The 27901-nt window shown below is 37.6% G+C and overlaps 1 protein-coding gene across 3 annotated transcripts in view; it reads left to right on the top strand.

Annotated features, from left to right (window-relative positions):
- ORMDL (sphingolipid biosynthesis regulator orosomucoid 1-like) overlaps positions 1 to 27901 on the top strand; it is a 150430-nt gene that overhangs the window by 76568 nt on the left and 45961 nt on the right. The window contains exon 1 of one of the 3 annotated variants that reach the window (XM_090402388.1): positions 21643 to 21881. The exons of the other annotated variants lie outside the window; for them this stretch is intronic. The gene's annotated coding sequence lies outside the window, so the exon portion shown is untranslated. Of the gene's footprint in view, positions 1 to 21642; positions 21882 to 27901 lie in introns of those variants that run through there. 3 annotated transcript variants of the gene reach the window in all.

Genomic DNA, 27901 nt, shown 5'->3' with positions numbered 1-27901 from the left:
CTTTTAGGCACTATGAGTAAGTTAATGTGTGGAGCTCCTTAAATCCTTGGCTCCTATACCTTTTACGATTACAATTCTATAATGAGTATGAAAAATTGTACATTACCATCTTGTTCTTTTCATGGGGTTTCTGTGACTTCCCTCTACGCTTTCACTTCCGATATGCAAGACTTCGGTATTTTCTCACCACGTGTTTCTGTGGCATCAGCGACTTACTTCCACTATCTTCGAAGGTTGCCCTTCGCTGACTTCGCGTTGGCATACCTTACCAACGGTTCTTTACTGGAATTCTGACCTCATTCCTTTGGTGGCTTTGCTCGACTCGGTACAACAGCAATCGGGAGATTGTTGCTGGGCACCGTCGACAAGCTTCCGTAGCTATCCAGGATTGGGTGAAAGTAAAGGGGGAACTTATCATTGGCCTACGAAAAAGGTGGGGTCAGAGTGCCCCAGTAGAAAAGAGAAAGAACGGAAGGGAAGTGACAGTGAGGTTGAGGTGGGGAAGTAAGGGGGGATAGGAAAGGGGAAAAGGAGAGGAGAGAGAATAGGATGGGTGGGGGGATTGGGGAGTAGGAAAAGGAAGTGTAGGCCTCAGCTCATATCTCACATCTTTCTAGCTCCATGCTATCAGATGATAACCTTTCACCCTTTCCCTCGAGCCCCCGGCTCACAAGATCGAAAAGACCACGGAGATAGCCGGTGCCTAGGTGACCTGCCCCATCAGGGCTTCCCACCTCGAGTAGGCCTGTGCTGCCTGGGTTTTTCTACTGAACTACCCCCGTGGGAGATCAGGGAACAAAACAGACCTCAGGGGGATTGCAGAGACCAAGGAAATGACTAGAAGTGCAGCTGCTGCTGCAGATGGAGATCTTAAAGCAGCAGCAGGCAGAACTTGATGGTGTTGTGTCTGACATTACACAGGATTGGCGGTAAACACCACTTGATCTTAAATGTGGTGTCACCCAGAGCTTCCCTTTCGAGATGTTCTACGGTTCCTTAAGGAGGTGTCTATATGTAAAGAACGATCCGAGAGAGATTCAACAGATTGGGAGGATTAGTAGGATTAGAAAATTTTTTTCTTACCTTCCAGATGTGATATTTGAGCTCATTAATAATAAATACCACTAACTTCTGCTTGTTGTTGGCTGGGGGGAGCAAACTGCAGGAAGTTGACTTGCTCCTTCAGTAGGAGGGGTATGCAGAGCTCGACGGTTAGTCTCCACCAGATGTAGATGTAAATGGGACACCGGTAGAAGGCATGCTCCACGGTGTCCAGGCTCCCGCAGAAGTCACAAAAGGAGTTCCGGGTGTTGTGGAACCGCCAGATGTTGATGTTGACTGGAAGGTGTCCGTACGCAATCCTCCATGCCAGGTCCTTTCTCGACGGGTAGCCTCGCTGTTTGGAGAGGTGGCCGAAGAGGATCCCGTTGTTGTTGATCCCCAGATCTGGAACATCGGTATGAAGGATGTTGAAGAAATGGTCGTACCATGTATAACTGTTCCGGATCGCGGTGATGTTCACAACCGACGAGCGGAGTTGTTGCATTAGCTGGCACAGTCTGTTATAGTCTTCTGGAACAATGTCTGCCTTGGGACCATGGTGGACTAGGATCCCAAAAAGGGGAAGCTTGTGACCTAAGAAATGCCGTACAGGATAGCTGCAGGGATGTGTAGTCTGCAGTACCTGTTTAGATGGAAAGCGGTATTACTTAGGTATCTGATGTTAAAGTAGAAGAAAAGCCCCACCCTGCTTCTCCAGAAGTTGAAGGATGTTGAGACCAACTTCCTGGCATAGATTACCCCAGAAGAACTTCAGGGGCTTCCTGTAAAACCGGATTACCTGATCCTCGCTGATGTTAGTAATGTTCATGACGTGCTGAAGCACAGGGCATACGATGGTTTTGATGACAGTGGCCCTGGAGAAGAGTGACAGCTGTCCATTTTTACAATCCTTGAGTTTCTCGACAGTGTTGTGGTCGAGATGTTCTTCATTGAGCACGGGCTATTCTTCAAACGGGACCCCATGATGGTGAGGGGGGTCGGCTGTAGGGACTAGACCTGCAGGGATGTTGTGCAGGTCCCAGACTCCGTACAACTTGATCTTAGTTTTGTCGGGGTTGGCTGTTAGCCCCTACACTTTAAACTTCTGTTGTGAGGCGTGGTGAGAGGAAGTGGAATTCCTCTAACTGCATGAGAGTTGTTGACAGCCCGTAGGAATGGTGCAAGGGCTAGAGCAAATAGCAGCGGACTGAGGGGATGCCCTTGTTTGACCCCTTTCTGGATGGTAATGGTGTCAGATAGGTGTCCGTTGATGAGGAGGTGAGTAGAGCTGTTGTTGTTGTAGCCTCCTCTGATGATGTTGAGGAGTCCACTGCTGACCCCGACTTTCTCCAGGATGTTGAAGAGAAAGGAATGCCAGACGCTGTCGAACGCTCGGTTGAGATCAATAATCAACAATGCTATACAGTAATTCTTGATGTTAACCAGACGTAGCACTTCTCTGATGAGGATGAGATTGAACTCCATCGATCGACCAGGAACACCATACACTTTTGTACTTTTGATGATGTACCTCATCCCGATCTTCAGTCTGTTGTTGAGAACACGGGCGAGGATCTTGTAATCCGTGTTCAACAGACTGATGGGATGTCAGTTTTTGAAGATGGAAGGGTCCCTGTTGGTGTTCGGGATGAAGACGGAATGGCATTCCAGAAATTTCCGTGGCATGTTTCCGGTGGTAAGGAAGGTGTTAAAGATTGCAACGAGAATGGGGAGGATCTGGTCCCAGGCCTCTCAGTAGAGTTCCTTGCTTAAGCTGTCTGATCCAGGCGCTTTGATGCATATCCTACAATTATTCATTCCTGATTAAGGATTTTATATAGTTATTGTTTTCAACTAGATGGGTTGTTTGCTTGATCACATTTTGTGTAGCTAGGAAACTGAAATTTATTTCAAATAAATATTAGCTACTCTTATCCGGTCGCCAATTTTGTTGTGCATAGGTGAGAAATCGTGTGTTTAAGTTGGAACACTTCGTTCCTGTGGGAAATTATTGCTGTAGTAAATTAATGATTACATTTATTTTTTTTTAAACCAATATTGACTATTAATTTTACCTGCAATTCCTTGTGCTCTTAACCTATTTCTGTAACTGAAATTTATTTATTTTATTTATTGTTTTCTTTATCATTAGTAAATTTAAGTAACAGATATGCGATAAACAAGATTTTGAACTCGCCGTTGCATTTTCTTTAAGAAATTTCTTTTACCAGCACAACAAATAAAGTTACAGTATTGTAACTTTTCAGGTGAAATCTTCTCCACTAAAATTCTGGCTATTAATTTAATACTCGATTATTCCTTATGCTTCCAAGAGTTGACAGTTTCTTGAAATATTTGAGGGCTTGCATGAACAAATAAGACTTTTAATTCAGTAAGTCAAAAAAAATGTCTCTGGTTAGTTTGTGGCATGAAATTTCACAAGGAAAAAAAATGTTATGGTCTTACTTAAATTTGTATAACACATCAACGACACCGAATTTGTTCATTTAAATTTACACATTTTATTTGAATGCAATATTATTTACAAATTCTATTTACTGAACCTAAGAATAGAAATAAATAAAGTGAAAAATGCAATCTATTTTTTTTGTTCCTTAATCTTCTTATTGTTAAATTTGCACTGTTGTTCAAAGAGTCTTTCCCTGCTTGTGGAATCGCCCTCATGTGGTTTTTGACAATGTGAATCTCATCTGAAAGTTAATTTTCATCTGGTGATCGTTGGGAATTTATTACTGTAGTAAAATTAAAGGTTGCATATTTATTTTTTTTAAGCCAATACATATACTTCTGAAAATTATTAAAAGCACAGAATCTTTCGTTATGTTTCCAAAAGCATTTAAAAGTACACGTTATGTTTCCACGTTTTGGGCATCCAATTTCATTTAAATCAATAACAGGCCTCCCTATTAACCTGGTCAATGTATTTGATTTGATTTTTCTCTTCCTTTGGACAGTGATATTTGCATGTGGATTCTATCATCCAATTCCTTAGTTTGTCAGAGATAGTGAACCAGTTTCCCACTTCAGCTGGTGGTTATTTTTTAACTCTTTCAGATAATTCTTTCCAACTACAAGGTGATTTTGTCAATGCATATCTTACAATAATTCCGTCAGAAATACAATTTTTTTTAGGAAATAAATTGGAAGTCTTATTCAAAAGAAATTAGCAATCAATTATCCCAATGATAACTGAAAATTCATATTTTTCACCCACTGTTGATTTTTCATAATCCTTTTCCTTTATTCTTCTTAGCTTATTTCATATGGCACCACAAAGAAATAGGTATTTATTATTTTTATTATTATTATTATATTATTTCACTTATTATTAGCTCTGATCATATATTTTTTGTTAACTTTCTGTTACAAAATTCTAAACAATTAGAACTTTTAACAAAGAAACTTTCAAAGAATTTTGTGGTTCACCCATTATTTTTACATTACCAAACACAAAATAGCTGATTAAAATGCAGTGGAGGAACGATTACCTTAAGTTCAAAGTCACTCGAATCTATGGTATTTTCTTATAGTACTGTTTACACTTACCATGCCCTACTCTGACCGTTCCTTCAAAAATGAACATTTGTGCAGATGAATCAATGACATGTTTTCACATGCTGCTGGATATACTGTTGGTGTGTATTTAACTTACTTTGTGTAGGGAAAGGTAAAATTTGTATATGTATTATCTGAGGAGTACAAAAGTTTTTTCTATACCAAACGTTAAGCGTTTAAGTCACGTTTTTCGGTTAATTATCTACTATATCTCTGTAAAATAACCAAATTCTAACAGTTCAGATTTTCGATTATGTGAACTAATTGTTTTCAATTAACTCAAACAGTGTCAATAGGTAGCATTAGAATTTCTATAATAATCAATACATGGGTATCAGTTTTCAACACTTTTTCCCCCATTCCTGGCATTCATTTCACAGTAGTGATTTTTTTAAAAAAATAATTAAACAGAATTGCATTAAGGTATAAAGTTGTGGATTTGAATATCAAGTTCTGATCAGAATAACAGTAAAAAATTCACTGTGGAAAAACACAACAACAAGTGCACACATGTTTGTTCCTTTAAGTTTACAAATGCATATTTTATTTTGCTGAAATACAATTTACAAGTATATTCACTGAGAAAAATTCGAAACATGTAATTACCTAAAAATATTTCACAATATTTAGTTTAGACTCAACATTTTCTCAAGAGTTCAATGAATCAAAATTTTCTTACTCACTGTTTTGGTTAAATCACATCAAAATAGCTGGTCATGCAAAAGAGTTTTTAAATCAGATACCATGGTAACCACACTTCCATACATTTGATATTGTGTCAGTCTGGAAATGACACCATGCCTCTAATCAGCAATCTAAATCAGCAAATATACAAACAGTTTTTGTAAAATGTTCGTATATGTCCCCAAATAATGAATCTTTATCGAATTGGATAAAATCTTAAAATAACTTGAAATCTTGAAATAATGAAAATAACCTTGTAGGAAAAAAATAAAAAAACGCTTTTTTATTTATTTTTCCTACAAAGTTATCAGTATCAGTTGGAGGTGACATCACTAAAAGATATCTGCAAATGATGAGCTCGCTCATTTCCACTAGCCTGAGCAGATATCTTCTGGAGGAGAGGGAGTGAGAGGGATTTTTGCAGGGAAGACCTCTGTCACCCTCTTGACTACCCTTTCACTTCTACCACCTAATGCTATTTTTTCCCTCCAAAGTTATCAGTATCAGTTGGAGGTGATATCACTAAAAGATATCTGCAATTCGCTCATCTCCACTAGTTTGAGCAGACATCTTCTGGAGGTGAGGGGGAAGAATAGGGGTTAGGGGTGAGGTGGGGGAGCATTGCAGGGAAGACCTCTGTCACCCTCTTGATGACATTTTCACTTCCACCACCTAATGCTATTTTTTCCCATCCCAACAATTTTGGATATATGAGTGAGAGATATAGTCACGTGGTCTAACATCAAAAACACTTTTTGAGGATAAAATACTTAACATAATAAGGATAAATAATATAGAATACCCTTCAAGCCACAGAGATAAGATTTGCCCTATGAATTCTCAAAGTAAGATAATCTCACATTAACATCATATCCAACAGCATGTAGAAACATGCCCATGAATCATCTGCATGAAATTTTCATTTTGGAAGGAACGGTCAGGGTTATGGGTCAGGTAAACAGTACTATAAGGAAAAAAACGAGTCAAGTGTCTTTGCAGTTACGGCAATTCGTTCATCCCATGCAGCTATCGTATTGTGTTGTAGTGATTGGTATCCAGGAAAGTAAAGTAAAATAATGGGTGGGCCAGAAAAGTCATTGAAATTTTCTTTCATCAGGAAAATATCACGAGACAAAACTTTTCACTTAGCTCTAAAAGGATGGAAACCAATTATTATTTTAGAAGACACATACATTGTGATGTATTTATCCAGGACCACTTGGGAAAAGTTATGCAGGAAGTGGTCTGATATACTGAGCTACTTGCAAAGAAGAGTTCACTATGAAATGGACCACGGTGAGTGTTATGTTCTGAAATGCCAAGATGAGGAACTAATACTTGATGATACAGGAGCTGATGGAAGTAAAGTTTTTTCTATTAGTTGTGAAGAAGCTGAGAGATTTTCTTTTCATCAAAAATGTACGACATTGATAATCATTTACTATTTTTGGAAACTGAATTACCATCTAATTGTATCATGGGGAAAATTATCTCTAATCATTTAAATTCATCAATGGTAAAATTAGACTTTCAAGATTTTATCCAATTCGATAAAGATTCTTTATTTTGGGACATTTACGAACATTTTACAAAAACTGTTTGTGTATATTTTCTGACAAAAGAATACACAAAATGTTTAGGAAGGCATGATGTCATTTCCAGACTGACACAATATCCAATGTATGGAAGTGTGGTTACCATGGTATCTGATTTAAAAACTCTTGTGTGACCAGCTATTTTGATGTGATGTAACCAAGAAACAGTCAGTAAGAAAAATTTTATTCATTGAACTCTTTCGAAAATGTTAAGAGTCTAAACTAAATATTGTGAAATATTTTTAGATAATTACATGTTTCGAATTTTTCTCAGTGAATATACTTGTAAATGGTGTTTCAGCAAAATAAAATATGCATTTGTAAACGTAAATGAATAAAGATGTGTACTTTTGTTGTGTTTTTCCACATTGAATTTTTTACTCACTTATTCTGATTAGAACATGATATTTAAATCCACAGTTTTATACCTTAATGCAATTCTGTTTAATTGTTTAAAAAAATCGCTACTGTGAAATTAATGCCAGGAACAGGGGGGGGTTGAAAACTGAAATTCGTGTATTGATTATTTTAGAAATTGTCTAATGCTACCAATTGACATTGTTTGAGATATCTGAAAACAATTCGTTCAAATAATCGAATATCCGAACTGTTAGAATTTGGTTGTTTTATAGAGATATAGTAGATAATTAACCCAAAAACATGACTTTAACTCTTAAAGTTTGGTATAGAAAAAATTTTTCTACTCTCCAGATAATACATATAAATATTTTACCTTTCCCCACACAAAGTGAGATAAAAACAGACCAACAGTATATCCTGCAGCATTTGAAAACATGTCGTTGAGTCATCTGCAAAAGGCTCATTTTTGTAGGAAAGTTCAGGGTAGGGCATGGTGAGTGTAAACAGTACTATAAGAAAATACCATAGATTCGAGTGACTTTGGACTTAAGGTAATCGTTCCTCCACTACATTTTAATCAGCTGTTTTGTGTTTGGTAATGTAAAAATAATGGGTGAACCACAAAATTCTTTGAAAGTTTCTTTGTGAAAAGTTCTAATTGTTTAGAATTTTATAACAGAAAGTTAACATAAAATATACAATCAGAGCTAATAATCAGTGAAACAATACTAATAATAATAAATAACTATTTATTTGTGGTGCCATATGAAGTAATCTAAGAAGAATGTAGGAAAACGATTATGAAAAATTGACAGTGGGTGAAAAATACGAATTTTCAGTTATCATTGGGATAATTGATTGCCAATTTCTTTTGAATAAGACTTTAAATTTATTTCCTAAAGAAATTTGTATTTCTGATGGAATTCTTGTTGGAAGATTTGCATTGACAAAATCACCTTGCAGGTTGGAAAGAATTACCTGAAAGAGTTAAAAACCAGAATTCTTGGTTAATAAAATATAACCATCAGCTGAAGTGGGAAACTGGTTCACTATCTCTGGACAAACTAAGAAATTGGATGATAGAATCGACATGCAAATATCAAATATTACTGTCCAAAGGAAGAGAAAAATCAAAAACATTAACCAGGTTAATACGGAGGCCTGTTATTGATTTAAATGAAATTGGATGCCCAAAATGTGAAAAGATAACGTGCACTTTTAAATGCTTTTGGAAACATAACGAAAGATTCTGTGCTTTTAATAATTCTCAGAAGTATATGTATTGGCTTAAAAAAATTAATATGCAACCCTTAATTTTACTACAGTAATAAATTCCCAATGATCACCAGATGAAAATTAACTTTCAGATGAGAGTCACATTGTCAAAAACCACATGATGGCGATTCCACAAGCATGGGAAGAAGCTTTGAACAACAGCGCAAATTTAACAATAAGAAGATTAAGGAACAAAAAAAAATAGATTGTATTTTTCACTTTATTTATTTCTATTGTTAGATTCAATAAATACTATTTGTAAATAATACTTCATTCAAATAAAATGTGTAAATTTAAATGAACAAATTCGGTGTCGTTGATGTGTTATAAAAATTTCAGTAAGACTATAACATTTTGTTCCTTGTGAAATTTCATGCCACAAACTAACCAGAGACATTTTTTTGAATCACTGAATTAACAGTCTTATTTGTTCATGCAAGCCCTCAAATATTTCAAGAAACTGTCAACTCTTGGAAGCAAAAGGAATAATCGGGTATTAAATTAATTGCCAGAATTTTAGTGGAGAAGATTTCACCTGAAAAGTTACAATGCTGTAAGAATTTGGCTATTTTACAGAGCCATTTGTTAATAATATTACAGTGAAATAATAGGTAACAGAAATTAACAAAGTATAAATTACAGAGCTAATATTCATTTGAAAAAATAATAAGAAATAACTGTTTATTTGTTGTGCTGGTAAAAGAAATTTCTAAAAGAAAATGCAACGGCGAGTTCAAAACCTTGCTTGTCACATATCTGTTACTTAAATTTACTAATGCTAAAGAAAACAATAAATAAAATAAATAAATTTCAGTTACAGAAATAGGTTAAGAGCACAAGGAATTGCAGGTAAAATTAATAGTCAATATTGGTTTTAAAAAAATAAATGTAAGCATTAATTTACTACAGCAATAATTTCCCACAGGAACAAAGTGTTCCAACTTAAACACACGATTTCTCACCTATGTACAACAAAATTGGCGACCGGATAAGAGTAGCTAATATTCATTTGAAATAAAATTCTGTTTCCTGGCTACACGAAATGTAATCAAGCAAACAACCCATTTACTTGAAAACGATAACTATATAAAATCCTTAATCAGGAATGAATAATTGTAGGATATGCATCATCACAATCATGTGAATGCTAATCACTTAGTCATATGTAAGTATTTGAAAAACATGCAAACTTGGGAAAATGATAGCTTTTGAACAATACCCCAATTTACTTTTCATGAAGATGAATCATGTCATCTTCATGAAATGACCCCTTTGAAGAAATCCGCGATTTGTAGTAACCGCTCGCTTGGGAATATTACTCATGATGATAACATAGCATGATCCTACGGGCTTAAATCTAAAGGAAGAAGAACTCAACTATTTCAAATTACAGTATTTACAGAAATTTCGTTCTTTCTGGTTTTTGTGTTTGTGTTCTGGATATGAAATTCAACTATTTTGGAATATTCGCATTTAGAATAGCCATTCTGGAAAGATAGTAAGTAATTTTAATTATCATTAGAATTTCTAGAATACATACAAAAGGATTTGTAATCCATTTAACTGTGCGTTTATTTTAATTTATTTTAAAATACTGTAGAGACACCAGCATATATTTAAATTATTCAGAAAAGCTCAAAACACAGCCGCCTCTAGACTCTACTCTAAAAATCCCCTTTCCTTTGACAGGAAAGAAATACCCCTAAATGTATTGGAAAATTAGTACAGCCATCTATAGAAGAAAAAAAGAGTGTATGTATGTTTAAGTAAGATCACTTTTGAAATCACTGTGAATTCACACAAGATTTGTTTATTTATTTATTTATTGAACTTTGAGATCTTAATTTAGACAAATCAAAATATTTGGATGAATTATGAATTAAATATCAACTTGAATTGGAATATGAATATAGAAGAAAATGCGGATGAATTTTGGGAAAAAAAGTGTGCTTGAGGGACACCACCATATAATTAAATTATTGAGAAAAACCTAATCATTGCCATCATCACAACTCTACTCTAAGAATTCCCACCCTTTGATAGGAAAGAAATACTCCAAATGTATTTGAAAATTAGCACACCCATCTATAGACAGCCAAACACAAAACATGATGACAATGACGGTTGTGTGTCACCCTGGGAAAATTCCAAGATAGCTTATCTCAAAAACATCGTCCACTATTCAATAGCCAAACCAAAACACCATGTGATATCACAGAGAGAGACATATGTTCCACAGAAATTTCCAAACACATAACGTCAAGATTCTTACCTCTAAATATCACCCACAATGCAATAAATGAACAAAACAAACCACGTGATGTCCCGGATAGACGAGGGCCCCAACGAAATTCCAAACATTCCAAAAGCTATAATAACAAACATTCACGAGACGATTCCTTATCCACTAATATATCTTCCTTTTCCATTCAAAACAATAACGTCACTTATTTACAACTAACAAATGACGTCACTTATCTTCATCTGTTAACAAACATTCACGTCACGATTCCTTATCTTTAATTTCTCTTCCTTTCCATTCATAACAATAACGTCACTTATTTACAACTAACAAATGACGTCACTTATCTACATCTCATAACAACACCCACCCACGTTAGGATTCCTTATCTTCTCTTGAACTTGATCTTGTCGGAACTGCACCACCACCAATCACGACACGAAACCTTATCGCTAACATCACCCGTAATTCCATACGCGAACCAGAACACAAGAACTCACGTCACTGACACATATGCCCACAGGAAATTTCCTAACATTCCAATCTCATGAGGTCATCAGATGAACAACCAATTACGTCACGATTCCTTATCTTATCTTGATCTTGTTCAAAGTGGCTGGTCTACTACTGACATTTAATCAACGGACCTAATGCTTGTCAGAAATAAATATGCAACCATGGGATAGGGCTTCATGTTGTTTACGTCAATTGCGAACCCGGCCAGCAATCATCATGGCTGCCAGGTGGATTCGGAAACCGAACTCATCACTCCAGGCGACCTTCTGCTATCTGTCGGGGGGGTGGGCATTTCGATGTTCCTTGCTCCATGCGAAGCGTTGTTTGCGATCCCTAACCATCATCATGGGTACCCTTTTTGGTCTCCCGCTGTGGAACGCCAGGCGAAGCAAGGCATGGAGTATAGTGCATGTGGAAATCGACAGTCACACAGCTCACCCACTGTGTACTGGTGGGTGAGCTGTGCGACTTGCTTGTCATTGCTCATATACACCAGTCGTGACACACGACACTTAAATCTATGATCAACATATGTGGCTTACCAATGTGAGCCATTCTGCTGGATGTCTGTTTATGGTTAACCAGTTCTCTCTGGTTATTCCAGTCCTGGTAGACCCTTGATACAATAGTATGGGAGCAACCAACAATTGCGGCTGTTTCCGCAATATTGGCACCAACCCTCTAAGTCCCAACTCTTTGCCTGCAGTAAGATTTGCTTACGTCTCCACGTTTCCTCATTACTTACAAACGTTTGCTGCTTACATACACGCAGAACGTTACTGATTTCATGGGTGAAGCATAAATGCTTTTCATATTCCCTTTGTCTGAGAGGTTCAGTGGAGAGTTATTGAGCTTTAAGCTCGTCCTGAAGGGCAGTGAGATTAGCTGTGTTCAGCTGAGCATAGAATTGACTGGGTCTTTTGTATTTGTAGAATTTTGCTTCATTGTAGCCTGAAGCCTGCTTGGTCAGCGGGTTTGGATGATTGTTTGTGTTGGTGAAGGACTTTTCTGCTAGGTCATGGAAGAGGGATGTCATGTAGAGAATGTTGACTTCTCTGTTAATCTGGGAATTACTAATAAACCATGGGGCATCCAGAATCATTCTCAGGCATTTGTTCTGTATTCTCTGCAGCTTTTGAATATTTGTATTTGAGGTACGGTTCCATGCAGGAGATGCGTAAGTGACGTTCCGAATATCCAGTTTGCTTCTTCTGTTGATCATGGCGGAGAGCTGCGCGATTACTTTGGATATCTCCGCTTATGTGTTTTAGAAGACTGGTGAATTGGAGTTTTTTGTCAAGCATCACGCCGAGATATTTGACTTCGCTCTGCCATGGAATCTTGACTACTAGCAGGTGTATGTTTTCCTTGGTCTGTAACTTCTTTTTAGTGAACAGTATGGCTGAACTTTTCTATGTGTTTGCTTGGATCCTCCAGTCCATCAGCCATTTCTCCAATGTATGAATACTGCTTTGAAGTTTTCTGATAGCTAGTTTGGGGCTGAGAGATCTTGCTAATTTATATATATGCCAAAGATACCAAGCTATTTTAAATATAAACCTGGTTTTTTCCTCCATTTCCCAAGTAAGCAAACAACAAGTCACTCAACTTTGCACCTGCAAGTGTTGCAAGTTTAGCTGACCCTGCACGTAGTGTAAGTCAAGGCAACTCTTGATAAAGGGAGTATAAGCTCTGTATCACTATTCTTAATATTTAATGCAAAGCACATCTCCTGGAGGAGTTGTATGATGCTATGTATTAAAGGCAAGGGCCACTACCCAGACCGGTTTCGACCTTTATTGAGGTTTCGTCAGTGGGAGCCTGGCTAAGAAATACTAAGTTTTAAGTAATACAGAGCTTATAAATATTTTATCAAAACAAGTTACCATAAGGTGCTTTGACCTTATTAAATAAAAATCTCAGGAGGGTCAGCTAAACTTGCAACACTTGCAGGTACAAACTTTACTGATATGTTGTTTGCTTACTTGGGAAATGGAGTAAAAAACCAGGTTTATATTTAAAATAGCTTGTTATCGTTAACATATATTATACCTAAGGTACAAAACTTTCTACATCTATCTCTCATCCTGAGATTTTTATTTAATAAGGTCAAAACACCTTATGGTAACTTGTTTTGCTAAAATATAAGCTCTGTATTACTTAAAACTTAGTATTTCTTAGCCTGGCTCCCACTGACGAGACCTCAATAAAGGTTGAAACCGGTCTGGGTAGTGGCCCTTACCTTTAATACATAACATCATTCATCTCCTCCAGGAGATGTGATTTGCATTAAGGGTAAATATTAAGAATAGTGATCAGAGCTTATACTCCCTTTACCAGGAGTTGCCTTGACTTGCACTACGTGCAGGGTCAGCTAAACTTGCAGGCACAAACTTGACTGACTTGTTTGCTTATTTGGGAAATGGTGTAAAAAACCAGGTTTATATTTAAAATAGCTTGGTATCTTTAACATATATTTTACCCAAGGTAAAAAACTTTCTATATATATATATATATATATATAAACTTCTTATGATTTATTATAGCCTCATTTGCTAACTGCTATCCATACTTCTGTCACCCTTACAAAGCGAACACCTTCCTAGCTTGCTCTTTGTACTCCTCATTTAACTAATTATTGTCACGCAACTTTTGCTAGCACCATAATGTCCTTTTTCGTCGAGAATACATGCTCCACCTCTTTAGTAATCCACTTTATCTCTACCTTATTTAATTTCCTGACCTTTTTAATACACCCAGTCATTGCCTCTGTTATATAGTTTCTGAGTAGAGAACAAGCAGCATTGATATCCTTCCCATCCAAGTTTCATGAGAGGAGGTGCAGGAGGTACTCTTACCTTGGCACAGGGAAAAAAAGAGAGAATGCTTGGATTGGTGCCATGGCATTGTAAAACTAAAAAGACTGGATGTTGTTTGTGCATGGGATGTAGTAAAGGAGTGTTCTCAGTTAATGCCTTTTTATTCCCGTATATAGGGAGTAGGCGAGACCGTTTAGCCCTATCTAACTTTTGGCGACTGAGTGGGCAGCTCAATCTCCACTGGCAGACAATCAGAGATAGCTGGCCCAAGGCTATCACTAATTAAGTGGTACGCAGTGAAGAGAGACGGCTCAACAAGTGCCGCCATCTCGTGGTCCATAACCCTAACACAATATATTTAATGTATGAAATAATGTGGGTTCTACGGTCGATTTTCTTGAGTTTACGGTACGAAAAACTCGAGTTTCCGGGAGAAAAAACCCGCTTTCCCGTGCCAGAGATCGACTAACTCGGGAATCAGTCGAAAAAGGCTTAGAAAAATTTCCTCTTATCGACTAGATTCGAAACAAAGTCTTCCTTCGTGCGGTCAAGCGCCGTTGGGTGTAAACGCCACATCAACTGAGCTACACAGACTCGTAAAGGAGTTATTGAGGAGATAATGGCAGATTCATACCTAGACTCAGAAGAATTAATCAAGTTGGAGCTGGGGAAAAAGAATACAATTATGGAAGGAACTGAAGGAGAAAGGTGACATGCAGGCACATGAACAGTACAAGGCAGATGCCAGAAGGGTAACTAGTGTGGTAAGAAAGAGGAAAGCAGAATATGAAAGGGAGTTAGCAATGTAGGCCAAAGAGAACCCAAACAGTTTTTGATGTGCTGCAAGTAAAAGAAAGAATATATATATGGCAGAATGATTTTAAGGAATACTATTGGTAGGATATTAACTGAATTAATCGAAATAGTAGAAGTACTAAGTAAACACTTTGCAAGAATATATCATCCAGGTGGTCATATTGCAGGAACATGAGAGCCAAAGGCTTATACAGAAACTGAGGTAAATGAAATAGAGATGCTTTGCATATCACAGAACCTTAATGTGAATACAGCTGTGGAATTTTATGCTACATCAACTCGAGTTTTACGTAAAGCGGCGAGGGAATAGTCAGTACCCTTGACTATACAGTTTAATCTACTTCTGAGCTCTGTGTTAGTCCCGAGGGGATGGAAAGTTGGGGCTAATAGTTTCATTACATAAAAACGAGGCTCCAAGACTGATGTACAAATTACAGACCGATCAGCATATAAAGAGTTGTCAAAGAATTGAAGAAGTTGATCAAGAGAAATATACAGGAATGGATAAATGGATTGGGATATTCTATGGGGTAGCATGGTATCGTGAAGGGTAGGTCATTCTTCAGTAAATTGCTGACGTTTTATAATACAATGACAGCTGAGTTGGATAAAGACAATGGGCTTACAGTGATACTGCTAGACTTTGCAAAGGCGTTAGACAGGATACCTCATGGAATTCTTCAGTAAACTGCAGCACATGGGGATAGATTAGGTTTGTGAGATGGAGAGATAGATCTTGATGGAAAGATGTTAGAGAGTAGTTAATTCATGAGAAGAGCCCAAAGAAGTCCTGTGACTAGCGGCGTGCCGCAGGGTTCTGTTCTAGGCTTATACATACATTAAGGATATAGGAAAGGATCTGCGAAGTACTATTCAGTTATTTGCGATAATGCAAAGTTGGGAAGAACAATAGTTAATACAAATGATGCAAAATTTTGCAGGATGATTTGGACAGATTGGCAGACTGGGAAAAGGAGAATGGATATCAGTTTAATGTGACAGATATGTGACAGAGGATAAGGTTATACATCTGGGATGAGCATATTACCAGCTGTATACCACACCGGTGGAACTGTAGTAGAGGAAATTGATGAAGCCCAAGACTTGGGAGTGTTAGTGTATAGGGAGGTAAAGTTTAGGGGCACATAGCAAAACTGGCTAAAGCAGCTCATCAGATTACTTGGTTACTGAAGAATATTTTGACGAGCAGAGACAAGCAGGTTCATTTTCCTCTTTATCGAGCCTTGATAAGACCCAATCTTGACTATTGCGCACAGATTTGGAACTAGGGTTTCTTGATGAGGAGGAGAGGATCCATTGGCGAATGACCAAGATGGTAATAGGTCCATGGAATGAACTGCTACCATCTTGTGGGTCACATAAACTGGCTGATAGACGACAAAGGGGTGATATGATTGAAACATTCAAATTACTGAGGGGTTTTTTACAAGATTAATTCAGATGAAATTTTTCAGAACAGGTGTGGTGATGGTGGTGAACTAGTTTCCATCCATGGAAACTAGTGTAGTTAGTAAGGGTGTTAGAACTAGGTTTTTTTGCTTGGAGTGTTGTGAATATGTGGAATAAGTTGCCGGAATCTGTTGTGGGTGCCATGCCTGTGAACGAGTTCAAAGCAAAGTATGACAGATACTGCACAAATGTTGGAGAGTTAATAACATGTTTAAGGCCTCCCTCGCTGAGTCTATGGACTCCTTGGAATAACCCGTAACAATAATGATAATAATAACATCCAGGAAGTGTCTTTGCTGCTTACAGTTTTATCGTACGCAGATTTTTCTGTAATCCTGAGAAGTTATTCTGTGTGAGGGCTCGTGTGGAATCTTAATTGCTCATTAGAGATGAGATTTACTTCTCTAGGAACTTTTAATAGACTTGTTAGCATTATCTTCTCAGCTATTTTTCATAGGTAGGAGAGCCTTTTGATTGGTCGATTCTGGGAATTGTGCTATTTTTCTTGATTTTTGGGATTATGATTATGTCAACTATTTCCATCGTGTCGGAAAGTAGTGATATCTTATTATTGTTTTAATAAGAGCAAAAATGTGCATTGCGGCTTTGTGAGCCAAGTGTTTGAATATTTTTTTAGAAATTCCTCTTGGGCCTGGCACTTTCCTATTGTTAAGTTTCGTGACGATTTTATGTACTTCAGCGGTCGATGCCGGTTGGATGGGAATTTCAGTGGTCTGTGCATTTTAGTGTATTTGGGTGTGTATTTTATTCACACTAATTATGGCTAATTATGTGTGGATGTAATTTGGACTACACTGTGTTCCCCAGGCTGTCGGTAAAGGCTTCATCTTTCCTTGTGGTAAAGAACACATTCACATTGATTGATGCGAGGCATTTACAGCCAGTGCATAAAGTGTGGTCATTCACTGGTGGTCTGTGTTTAAGATCTGGCATTTTGTCTCCCATTGATGATGTTGATAGTTTTTTTATGAACATATCTAACTTCCATCGTAACGTTGAGCTTTTTTCAGTATTCTAGGACTATCATTCTGTGGTTTTGACGCCTGATCTCATCCATGCTCTTACATAGATGAGAATGTTATTGTCCTCGGGAAGTCGCTCACATTTCGTGCGTGGCACATTAGTCAGCATTGCAGTAATTAATTCAGTTGTTATCTACACATCCAAAGTCGAAATCGACTGATCGATTTTTTCCTCATGCAGTTGACGGTCGGTACACCATGTAGAGGTCGTTTGTTTTGTCCAGTTCAAAATTTGGAGCCGATCCAGGATATTTTCCTGTTGTGAGCCCAGTTAAGTGAAACTGATTTGGGGCAGAGGTGAAGTTGTCCATCGTACGTATTTGTAATTAGTACATATTTGTATGTTTTATGATATCGGTATATCATGGACATCAGGATATTCTGCCAGGCTGTAATGTGTAGGTTCTGTATGTCCCAAAATCTCGAAATCCCAGGAGCCACAAAGTCATTAACAGTTATATCGTTTCGGTTTATAGTTCTGCTCTTCTCTGTGGTTGATCTTTGGGGCTGCTGCTACTGACTCTGCTTGGTTTGTGTCTAGAATTTCATTTAAGTCTACTTTCAGTTACTGTTTTTCGAGTTATATACAGGATAATAGAACACAAGGAAAGAAAACTTTCTTTCGTTGTGTTTGTCAAAGATGGCCATGCCCTATCCTCCTACTCTGGCGTTGGATATATAATTCAGGTGTAGAACACAGTACCTGGCCCTTGGTTTATCGGTCTGAGGCGTGATTAATTTTTAAGAATTACTTCAGCACGGGAACATGTATGAACTAGAAAACGGTCTAGTTATTTTCTAGACCGTTTCAGTTCTAGTGCGCATTCTGTTGACAACTGGCCTTCTACTTTTGTTGACCATCGACTTGTGCAGTAAGAATGGCTTGTGTATGTCTTACAAACTTGTTCTTGGAGTCTTGGTTGAGGTTTGCTTTGCTGTGCTCGATGAACATCTCGCCCAAAGTGGCGATTATAACTGCAGCTCTGCTGGATTGGTTCGAATTTTTTCTGATGGTTTCGACGCAACCTCCTCCGCGTAATAGGCGCTTGCTTTTTTTTTGTTTGGGGTTATTGTCATCATTTTCTGTAGATGTCTGTATTAGTTGCTGCTGTTTGGTTTTCTTTTTATTTGTGGTTGAGTAGCCAAGTATTATTTGGACCTTATATGGTTAATAGGATGTGATTGCCATTTTTGCTGCATTTAGCTGGTTCTATTTTTTTAAATTTGTTTCTGGAAGCCCGTACGTGGTTTTCCTCGACATTTTACACGTACGATATGGCCGTGCGGCAGTGCTCCAAGAGGCCGAGTTTTGCCATTGGTGGCATTGATGATTTTCGTCATAATGTTTCTGGTTTTGTAGCCAGGTGATAGACAGTTTTTAGATCGTAGATCTTCAGTAGTATTTGCAGATTTCCATCCGCACAAGAGGTATTGTCATTTATCTGCTCGTAACAAACGGCTAACTTTAAGATAACAGAGTTTAACACTTCAGTTTTGGAGGTCTCTTTTGCCTTCCTCAATGGTTATGGGTTCTCATATACCGCACAGTACCACCTTCATTTTTTAATTTTTATATATATAGAGAGAAAAAAAAAATCAGCTAACGCCTTTTTATTCCCGTATATACGGGAGTAGGCGAGGCCATTTAGCCCTATCTAACTTTTGGAGACTGAGTGGGCAGTTCAATCTCCACTGGTACCCAATCAGAGACAGATGGCCCAAGGCTATCACTAATTAAGCGGTACGCAGTGAAGAGAGACGGCTCAAATGTGCCGCCATCTCGTGGTCTCTAACCCTAACACAATATATTTAATGTCTGAAAAAATAATGTGGGTTCTACGGTCGATTTTCTTGAATTTACAGGACGAAAAACTCGAGTTTCCGGGAGGAAAAACCTGCTTGCCCGTGCCAGAGATCGACTACCGGTCGGGAACCGGTCAAAAAAAGGCTTAGAAAAATTTCCTCTAGTCTATTATAATTACAGCTATTTTGCCTGCTTCAGTTTAGGAGTACCCCTGTTTAAATGTCATTGGCTATTTACTCATGGGTTCTTAGGGCATTATGAGTGTAGATGTACTAAAAAGTATATGTAGCTTAAGGAATAGAAAATTGCACATACCTTTTTCTGGGTGTTGTGGCTTTTCCTCTGTCTGCGATGTCGAGAACTGCAGAGTGTGTGTGTGTGTGGGGGGTAGGCAGTTTGGTAGAATAAGTTAGAAAAACCTGGTTTTTTTTCCGTAATATATAGAAACATATACTTTTATATAGGGTGGGGAAAAAGTGAAAGGGTTAATTTTTTAAAATAGGGAGGGGGAAGGGGAAAGGTAGTTGACGGGGTGTGGACCGTTTCGACTATTCGTGGTCATCATCGGAACATATTGGGAAAGTGGAAGCTATGTCAGGTCGGGTGGGTGCTTCAGAGGTGTTTGTGTTGTCTCCTATTGGTCGGGATTGTGACCTCAATTTAATGTTGTGAAGCTTCCAAACCTCGGAGATTATGTAGGGCCTGTGTACGTTGATCGAGTTCGCGTCACACTTTATAGCTATTGTTTCCGATATTCTGAGCATTGTTTCATTGTCTTGTCTGTCTATTATGATGGCCTTGTCTATCTGCGGGGTGTGTTTTTGTTCAAGGGCGTGAACAGCTATTTCCGTTTTTCCTGTGCTTTGTATACGATTTTTCTTTTTAATGTTGCGTTTTTTAGTGTTTAAATGTTCAGGAATAGGGATGTTACAGTCACGGAAGTGTTCTTGTAGTCTTGCCCATAAAGGCCTGATGGTGGAACCTGTGTAGGTGATGTCACAGTCTTTTTGGCAGGGAAATTTATAGACTACATTGTGCTGTTCAAATATATCTTTTTGTGTGTGAGGTTTGGTGGGTTTTAGGAGGTTTGCCAGTTTTTGGCTTGTGGTGAATACCAGTTTGTAGTCAGTATGTTTGAAGATGTATTTGTAGGCTTTGTATGTGTTTTGGGTGTAAGGTAGTTTGATAATTTTTTGTGTAGGGAAGTTCGTTTTGGTACTAGGGTGGTTTTGGCGGTTTTTTGCCGTCTTGTTTGCGTAGTTAATCAGTTGTGTAGGATTTAGTTTCCTCTAGTCGCCGACTAGACTCGAAACCAAGACTTCCTTCGTGCGGCCTAGCGCGGTGGTGTGCAAACGCCACATCCACTGAGCTACACAGGTTCTTATATAGAGAGAGATAGAACATATGGTATTGACTGTTTTTATCGTCCAAATATTTAGTGAATGCGCGGTAATCAACTTCCATTTTGTCTGACTGTATTCCAACTCGTGTTCCTCATCTGTTTTCTTGGTTAAATCTGAGCAACTTTGTTGGTAAAGCGGGACTGTGGTCCATGTGAATTTTGGGATGGCTGTTGGCCTTTCAATTTCGACCTGCAGTGCCGTGGAATTTCGTGTGAAAAAAATACGTAGACTTCTAAACTGTAGACTTTCTTATTGCCCAACTGTAGTTGGTAGTGCACTCGTCAATTCTAAGTTGAGAGAGTGAGTGAGTGAGAGAGAGAGAAGAAAATAAAATTACAGAGAAGAGGGGGAAAGAAGAGAAAGAGAGTAAATCTAGCAATTAACAGCAGGTACTTTTTCTATGAAGAGGTCTCCAACCCAAAATCATAAGGATTATAATGAATGAATCACCAAGTTCCACATTCATCTGATCCACCACCATGCAGATATCAAAGTTGAATGAATGCAGCGTTCATATAATTTCTTATACAAGTAATAATTTTTTTTTTATCATTTTATTAAAATACGCTGGATCAGAGATAGTTGTAGAAATTTTTTATTTATTTATTTTTAATTGGTTACAAATAAAATTATACTTGCCAGGGAATTATATTTTTGTATAATCCTTTATCCAAGTAAGCAAAGAAAGTTTGCGCATGAAGATACTTTAAGCACCAACTTTTGGTTGTTTACACTGGATAAAGGATTACATAAGAATATAATTTCTTGTCAAGTATAATTTAATGGATAACCAAGTGTTTCGAAAAAAAAAACTTTTTACTTTTTGATAAGAGAAAAAACTTCCTAATATATATTGTATATGCTTCCAGTTTTATACTTAGAATCTGAATTAAAGATTGCCATCCAAATGTTTGTTTATTCAGAGTACACTTTATAAAGTTGCGATGCAACCAAGAAGTTGTATGGTAGAGGTATTCGCAGTTTAATTTCACAGGTGTCACTGACGGTATTCCTAAGAACAGTATTGAGACAGCTGAAATACGTTTTCATATTTTGTTTAGTTCGCGTTTGGTATGTGAACTAGTTTTTGCTTGTGTGTAATATTTTGTAAAAAAAATTGTTTGTAGAGAAACGACAGCTGGTATTTTGTGTTGACACAAATACAGGGTGATGGTGGAATGTTGCATATCCCTTTGAAATTGTAAAGTTTATCACTTATCAGACGGTGTTAACTTTAGTAAGTATCTTATTTATTTATTTTTGTTGTTGTTTTGTTTATTTGTGTGTGCTGTGAAAGTATTTTTGCCATTCTTTTGAAAATGAATTTATGTTGGCAACCTTTCTTAAAGTTAACGGCATTCCATATTTTACTTACATGAAATTTAGAATGTGCAAGGATTTTTGTTCAAGTGATTTAAGTTTATGGTATATCACCCTGATTTATTCTCCATTATATATATATATTTTGCAATACAAAGGAGTCTTTGAAAGTCGATTTAAAACTGAAAATAATAGCCAACACTTTTTTTTTTTTTTTTTGTATGGAATTTTCTGTTCATAGATTATATTTGCAATTTGTTTGGAATTTGATATAATTATTGATTATCTAATACTAGAATATAGTTTTTTTTTCAGCATAATTCCAATAGCATAAAAAGCGTCTTAACTCTTTTACATGCCAGCATATACTTAACTTTTAGCCATATCATATCAACAAACTGTCCAGTTTATAAAAATAGAAACTGTATATATTTCATGAACAGCACAAGAGGTTTCCATTGTCATTGATTGGCAGCTTATTAAGAAATATTTTAGTGAATACATAGCCATTTCTCTCTTGGGTGATGTGGAAGTAATAGCATAAGTTTTAATAAAATGTATCCTTATAAAATCTTGAAAAAGGAATGCAATTTTTTACCCATCTGATAACAAATGATAGAGGTTTGTTGGTGATCAATATTTATTATTACATGATACCTCCATAGTGTTCTAAGGCACATTACAGAATGGCTATAATTTTCTGTAATTTATATAGAAATATTGGCTTAATTTCTGTATTCCGGACTTAAAAGGATAGTGTGGTGTGTGAGGGGGGGGCTATTTGAAGTTATGGCTAAAGCAACTAAGGCTGAGACCAGTGTATTGTTGGTATTATTAATTCCTTGTGCTCTTCACCTGATTTGTCTGTTTTGCAGGCAGAAAAACCTACTTTTCTTGGAAGGGAAAATCTCACTACTACCATACAAGATTAGTTAACTCACCTTCAGTTGAAAAGCCTTTATCATCTGCTGAGCTGAGGAGGCTCCGTGTGGCTGGGATGAAATGGATGAATCATGAAATTATGTAGCTGTAGAAGATAAGGATGTGAAAAAAGGATGCAGATATAAAGAAGAGATATGCAACAGTTGTATATAAAGCACAAGCCAGGAGAGTGAAGAAGAAGAAATTTGCATGTATAAAGGATTGGTTGAGTTAGCAAAGTTGTAGAGAGTCCTACAGTTACATTGCTAGTAGAAGATAGGATGAGTATGAAAGACTGATTTTAGTTGCTGTTGATTTGCAGAGGATATAGTGGAAATGTTCAGAAAAATTTATCGATTGGCAAAATATAGAAATAAGGCATCAAAGGACATTTTACATATGAGGAAGATCAAAGACTATGGAGGAAGGGCATTAAGAAGGGATGTGGATATAAGAAACAGATGGAGAATATACTTTGAAGGGCTTTTGAAAGAAGAAAATGCAAGGACTCACAGAGAAGATAGGCAGCCTTATGAGGGGATGGTGCAGAACATTAGTAGAGTGGAAGTGAAGGTGGCCATAAAGAGGATGAAGAATGGAAAATCGGTGGGCCCCTGACAGGATCCCAGTGGAGGCATGGAAGGCACTGGGGGGAGATGGAATTGACCTGCTGTGGAACCTGTTAATAAAAGTTTGTCAACAGGAAAATATACCCAGGGAAAGTACTCTTGTCCCCATCTACAAGGGTGAAGGGGATGCACAAGACTGTAAAAATTACAGAGGAATAAAGTTGATGTCCCACACAATGAAAATCCTAGAGAGGATTCTTGATGGAAGACTGAGGAAGGAGGTGGAGATTGCAAAGGAGCAATTTGGCTTCATGCCTGGTCAATCGACGACAGATGCTATTTTTGGGTTATGGCAGATGATGGAAAAGTTTCGAGAGAAGCAACGGGAGCTACATCTGGTGTTTATTGATCTAGAGAAAGCGTATGATAGAGTACCAAGGCAAGAAGTTTGTCTGAGGGAGAAGAAGGTACCGGAGAAATATGTCAGCCTGGTGCATGAGATGTACAGAAATGTGAAGACAAGAGTTCAGACCTGCCTGGGAGAGACAGAAAGTTTTCAAGTGACAGTTGGCTTGCATCAAGGGTTTATTTGTCTTAAGCCATTGTACATAGTACCCTAGAACTGTCTGTTTAATATTGTGATGGAGGAGGTGAGAGAAGATGCGCCTTGGACTATGTTATATGCGGATGACATCATGCTGTGTGCAGAATCAAGAGAAGTAGCAGCTAAATTGGAAAGTTGGAGGAAAGTACTGGGGGAGAGAGAGAGGTATGAGACTGAGCAGAAGTAAGACGTAGTATATGTGTTGCAAAGTGGATCGCAGCTGGGAGACAGATCTGGAAGGAAATGTCATTAGGAAGGTCAGTTACTTTAGATACTTAGGTTCAACAGTGAAAGAGGACGGAGAAGCTGAGAAGGAAGTGGGATGCAGGATACAAGCAGGTTGGAGAAACTGGAGAGAGAGAGATTGCTGGAGTGCTATGTGATAAGAGGGTGCCAATGAATCTAAAAGGCAAAATCTACAGGACAGTAGTGAGACCAGCTATGACATATGCTATGGAAACTGTGTGACCCTGAGGAAAAATAACATCAGCAGGATGGAGGTAGTGGAGATGAGAATGCTTAGGTGGATGTGCGATGTGACCAGAAAGGATCGTCTGAGAAATGACTATGCAAGAAGAACAGTGAAAGTTATGAACTTAGGAGCAAAGATACAGGAGGCAAGGTTGAAATTGTTTGATCATGTGATGAGGAGGGAGGGCGAGTATGTGGGAAGAAAGGTCATGCAGATGGATGTGCAGGGGAGGAGGAGGAGGAAGCGTGGGCAGCCAAAGAAGAAATGGAGGGAAATGGTGGAGGAGGACTTGAGGATGAAGAACTTGGATGTGGTTACAGCCCAAGATAGGAGTATTTGGAGGAGACTCACTACAAACAGCAATCATACTTAAGTGGGACAAGCTGCAGAAGAAGAAGAGATAGTAGAAATGTTCAGTGAGTATCTTTTCAGTGTTTCATGTTAGGAAGTTTGGAGTAATAATGAATGTAATTCAGATGAAAGAGTAGAGACAGACAATTGCCAGCCTGGTTGGCCGAGTGGTTAGCATATCTGCTCTCCAGCCAAACAGCTGCGATTTCGAATCCTGCTGTGGGCATGGATGTTTGTGATTGTCTATGAAAATACTAGTGGTGGTGATGGGCAGTAGATGGTGTTGGTGTAGATGATGGTAGTTGCAGTTTGCTGTAGTTGGTGGATTGAGTGGTGGAGATGGAGAGTTGTAGAGTAAGTGCCCTCCCTCAATGAGTCTTTGGATTCCTTGGAGGTGTCACATAATAATAATAATGATAATTCATCAAAGCGATGTGTTTGTAATTTTAAATAAGCCTGTTTTTTAGTAAGGCTGCAGGACTGAATGGGATATCACCACATTGATTATGGAAGTTTACAAAGGAGCTAATACTGCCCTTGACTTGGTCACTTAAGATGCATCTGGCAATAGGAACACCTGAAGATGAAAGGAGGACAAAAATACAACCAGTGCATATTAGAGGCTTAATAGTGATGAAACAGTACTGAGAAGGTATTAAAAATATTGGAAGAATATTTTGAATCCTTTCTCAGTGTTGTTAAACTCCATTATGCCTCTAACATTAGTTTCTTCCAGCACTTAAGTTTAACACGTGGACTACCACTGCATTGGGACCATCCAAGTCAGTCAAGGTAGCTATAAGCAATTTTTGTATCAGAAATGATGTGGTGAAGGTGTCAAAGAGACTGATTAGAGATATAAATACAAAATTGGATTTCCAGAAGGAAGCAACAGCTTTTTAAAGTGAGGCGGAGAGGGTCTTGTAATAGCGTGACCACTATATTACACAGAGCAGATGCTTATAGTTTTTTTTTTTTTTGCAAAGGTGTTCAATGGAATACTGCATGACAAATTGTTGAAATTGAGTAGTATGAGGAATATATAGTCAGTGTTGGATACAAGGCTGGTTTGGGTGATAGAAACTAAGAGGAGATATTCAGTTGTTTGGTGATGATACCAAATTATATAATGTCATTGAGCTCTGATGCAATGTTGCTACAAGAGGATTTGAATATAAGTTGGCACTTTGAGAAAATGAATGAGAATATCAGTTCAATATTGCTAAGCATGAAGGCATGTACTTTGACAAGAAGAGATAGGATGGAGGGTAATTTATTAGTAGAGTTTCAATTCAAGAGGTGAGGATCTGGTGATGTTAGTGAATAGTGAGTTGAAGTTCAGGGGACACACTACAAAACTTATAAAGGTTAGAAAGCTGCTACAGTAATATGAAAGGGACACACACTCAAGGTGATATAAGATACTAATAAGCCACTCTATGATGTAAGGTTTTTAAGTTTCATGTAGATTTCTGTATTCAGATCTGGTCACCATAATATTATTATGGTGACCCATATATAATAATATATGGGCAACTCCAGGAGTCCTTAGACTCATTGAGAGAGACCTAAACATCATGCCAAGCACTAACCAACTACTCTATAAAATCCTTTAAGTAACTTAAACGTCTCTATCATATCCCCCTCTTTTTTTGCCTGTCAGTCAATTTCTGCAACCCACAAACCTTCAGTCTATCCTCATAGGAAGAATTCCACTCACCATCTTGATCACTTCCAAATTTGTTGCCTTTGGATCCTTATTCCCAAGAAACCTAGGTAATATGACCTGTGTACAGTAATCCAGATGTGGTTGTTTCAAGGCTTTATAAAGAAAAATGTTAACTCCCTTATCTCTGCTTGTTGGTGCGTTCTCAACTCTGTCTTCTACTACTACTACTATTACCCCCCCCCCCCCCCCCGAATCCCTGGCTTCATCAATTTCCTGGAGTACAATTCCTTCAATGTAGTACAGCTTTTAATCACTGCATTTTTTTAAGGAAAGACACACTAATATATTAACTAAAATAAATTTAATGCTTCCAGTATTTCAGCAAAGTCAAATTGCCATCATCAGTGAACACAATGAAATATGACATTTGCAAGCAGGCACTACACTAAGTAATGAAGTTGAAGCAAGTCAACTGACAGTAAGCGTAAAGTCTTATAGTGTACCTTCCCCCCTCCCAGTGTGCTAAATTGGGCATCCTTGGCTGAAGTGTTGGAGGATGAGTGCTTCCCAAATTGGGATAGTTTCATGCATCCAAATTTGTTGCAGTTTGGGTAGTTTATTTCGGCAGAAGCAGATTCAAGGAAAAGTCTTTCATATTTATATTTGCTGTGATGGTGTATGAAATGGATATACTCAGTGGTGAGCTATAAGGGGCTCGCGCGAGCCCTTTATTAAATTTTTCTTAAATTTGCGAGCCCCTTGTTTGTCTTGTTTAATAATCTTGTAGAACTAGAAAATACCACCGTGGAATGTATACATGCTACTATAATTGCCACTTTAAATTCATGTGGATTTTCTGATAACTATATAAAAAATCATTTCATTGCCTTTTGTTCTGATGGAGCTAGTGTAATGTTAGGAAACAAATCAGGTGTTGCAATCAAACTTCTACAAAATTTCCCAGCTTTGTGATTTGGCATTGCGCTCATTGTTTACACTTAGCATTAGATGATTCGATAAAAAACATTAAAGAAATAAATCTTTTTGAAATATTTATGGATTAATTATATGCTTTTTATCATCAATCACCAAAAAATCAACGAGAGTTAAATACGATTGCAAAAGGCCTTGATATCGAAATTTTAAAGATCGGCCATGTGTTTGGACCATAATGGGCAGCTTGCAGTTTACAAACGGCTCTTGCTTTGTGGAGAAATTACCCAGCTTTATGCAAGTATTTTGCATCGAACGATAAATACAAGGGCTTTTTAAACCGACTTCTCAATTTGGAATTTTTAAAAGATCTAGCATTAATGATTGATATCCTACAGGAATTATCATATCTGACAGA

The sequence above is a fragment of the Typopeltis vanoorti genome, chromosome 13 (genome assembly GCF_054136105.1).
Source record: "Typopeltis vanoorti isolate ZY-2024b chromosome 13, IOZ_Tvanoo_1.0, whole genome shotgun sequence".
In the NCBI taxonomy this organism is placed as follows: domain Eukaryota; kingdom Metazoa; phylum Arthropoda; class Arachnida; order Uropygi; family Thelyphonidae; genus Typopeltis; species Typopeltis vanoorti.
Note: the sequence above shows the minus strand (reverse complement) of the source record. Positions and strands in the feature narration are given on the sequence as shown.